The 3050-nt window shown below is 36.4% G+C and overlaps 1 pseudogene; it reads left to right on the forward strand.

The window, feature by feature from the left end:
* The first annotated feature begins 706 nt into the window (after positions 1-706).
* LOC112319698 (small ribosomal subunit protein eS6-like) lies at positions 707-1480 on the forward strand (annotated as a pseudogene).
* Positions 1481-3050: the final 1570 nt, after the last annotated feature.

The following is a 3050-nucleotide window of genomic DNA, read 5'->3' on the forward strand; positions in this document are numbered from 1 at the left end:
ATCATCATCATCATCATCTATGTATTTAATGTATCTGTCATTTATCTTTAGGTCTTTGGCTTTATAGTAACTGTTAGAACAAGACCCCTTTTATTTCCCTAAATTGTTCTGCCTACTTTTGATTCTGTCCTTTCATAGAAATTATAGGAAGACTCTATCAAATTGCATTCAACTTTGCATATTCATAATATTTTTTTTTGGAATGACATGAAATTTACAGAGTAGTCTGGGGGATACTTGATATCTTAACTATTTAATTATCCCATCCATAGTCATAGTATAAATTTTTACTCAGTTTAAAAACTCTTTATTAAAATTACTATTTTTTTTCCAGCAAGGGCTCTTTTACTTTATAAGATGATTCCTTGATATTTGATAGGTACTTTGTCATGGCTGTTGCTGGCATTTTGTTTTCTATTTTATCAATAAGTCAGTTATTGTTAAAGGCATATATTAATTTTCATGTTAATATTTTACTTACAAACTTATCTCAACTCTTATTAAAATATTTTGTTAATTTTTATATGTTGGCTATGAGAGAGATAATATTGTCTGCTAAAAATAACAGTTTCACCTTATTAAAAATTCTCATACCTCTAATTTCTTTTCTTTGACTTAATGACATTGGCTTATGGCTTTCTTATTGTCTGTGGCTTTTAGTACCATGTCAAAGAGTAGCAGTGTCCTCTTCTCCGTGATGCCTCGGAGGCGGTCGGCTGCTTCAAGATGAAGCTGAACATCTCTTTCCCAGCCACTGGCTGTCAGAAACTCATTGAAGTGGATGATGAATGCATACTTCGTACTTTTTATGAGAAGCGAATGGCCACAGAAGTTGCTGCTGACACTCTGGGGAAAGAGTGGAAGGGTTACGTGGTTCACATCAGTGGTGGGAACGACAAACAAAGTTTCCCCATGAAGCAGGGTGTCTTGACCTATGGCCATGTCCACCCGTTGCTGAGCAAGGGGCATTCCTGTTATAGACCAAGGAGGACCGGAGAGAGAAAGTACAAATCAATTTGGGGTTGTGTTGTGGATGCCAATCTCAGTGTTCTCAACTTGGTTATTATAAAAAAAAAAGAGGGAGAAAGATATTCCTGGTCTCACTGATACTACTGTGCCTCATTGCCTGGGGCCCAAAAGAGCTAGCAGAATCCGCAAACTTTTCAACCTCTCTAAAGAAGATGATGTCCGCCAATAGGTTGTGAGAAAGCCCCTAAACAAGGAAGGTAAGAAACCTAGAACCAAAGCACTTGAGACTCAGCGTCTTGTTACTCCACGTGTCCTGCAACAGAAACATCAGCGTATTTCTCTGAAGGAGCTACGTACTAAGAAAAATAAGGAAGAGGGTGCAGAGTATGCTAAACTTTTGTCTAAGAGGATGAAGGAGGCCAAAGAAAAGCACCAGGAACAAACCGCCAAGAGATGTAGGCTGTCCTCTCTGAGAGCTTCTACCTTGAAGTCTGAGTCCAGTCAAAAATGAGGTCTTCTAAGAGTAACAAATAAATAAGGATAAACCTAAAAAAAAAAAGAGTAGCAGTGTACTTGATGTTAAAGGGAATATGTCTAAACTTATACCATTCATTATATGTTTACTGTAGAAATTGGGTAGATATTTATCAAATTAAGAAAGGCCTCTTCTGGCCCTGGCTGGTGTGACTCAGTTGGTTGGGTGTCACCCCACGAACCAAAAGGTCAGCAGTTTGATTCTGGGCCCGGGTCCACGCCTGGGTTGAGGTTCAGTTCCTGGTCATGGCAAGTACCAGAGGTGACCCATCAATGTTTCTCCTTCATCCACATTTCTCTCCCTCTCTTTCTCCCTCCCTTCCCCTCTTTCTAAATAAAAATCAATAAATAAAGTTTATTTTTTTAAATAAAGGCTTCTTATCTGGTTTTCTATGTTTTTAAAATAAATTATCCTATAAACTGTTTAGATTTGTATAATGCCTTCTTGCATCTATGGAAATTAAATGACTACATCCTTTTTTCTGCTTTAGTCCATTGTTTTGGTGTATTACATCGATTACATTTTACAGTTGCATCGTGTCTGATGTTACAGTTGCTGCATTCCTGGGACAAGCCCTGTTTGATCATGTTGTAGACATTTTGATATAGAATTAGAGCAGTTAGCTTGTTAATACTTAGCTTTACAGTAGAATCATGGAGTTTATATTCTTGTTATACTTTCCAGAATTTCTTGAATTAGATGGAGATCATGTTTGCCCTCAAAGCTTCTGATGATGGACCTAGGGTTATTGCTGATTAGCAGGGAACCTACTAACACCTTTGTATCTGTCACAGTTTGAACTGAAAATATTTAAATATTTAAAAATAGTGGGGGAGCTTCCTGTATTAAGTGTTTGCCAATTTCTGTGGTGTAAATATTGCCACCATGTCCAATTTCAAGTTATTAATATGAAGTCTCTGAGAAATTGTGAAGAAATACACATGACCAGCCCATGTGAACTGGCACAGGCTGGCTCCAGCATACCACAGGACTGTCCCCATGTCTGACAATGACATCCTTCCGAGAGTAATGGCAGCTGCTTCATTTCTGCCTTCCAAATCTTTTACACATTCCCCTTTGGCCCGCTCTAACTCAGAACTGTTCAGGGAAGGGGGTTCTGGGAATCTTATTTCTTGCTTAATACATACCATACATTTAGATTTATTTTTTAATTTCATTTAGAAAATAAATCTGCCTTTGAAAAAATTATGTGGATATAAAGGCACTTTAACATACATAAATTATCCACTCCTAACTAATATTTTATTTATCAAATATTTTACTCTTGCATTGTCTTTTTTGCTACACAAATTTGATAACATCATCATTATCACTACATCTTAAGGTACATTTTTATCATTTTTCATTATTTCAACATTCCTTCTTGCATTTTGGAATGCATTTTGGAATGCATTTGGAACTTCCCAATGTACATTTTTTACAATAATTTTAGTGAGTAGATGTTGGCTGTCAACTTTTTGTCTGAAAAAAAATGCATTTATTTGTCCTTTGTGTTTGAAATTGTAAATTTTGCTAAGTTTATAGT

Source organism: Desmodus rotundus, chromosome 6 (genome assembly GCF_022682495.2).
Source record: "Desmodus rotundus isolate HL8 chromosome 6, HLdesRot8A.1, whole genome shotgun sequence".
NCBI classification, from domain to species: Eukaryota; Metazoa; Chordata; class Mammalia; order Chiroptera; family Phyllostomidae; genus Desmodus; species Desmodus rotundus.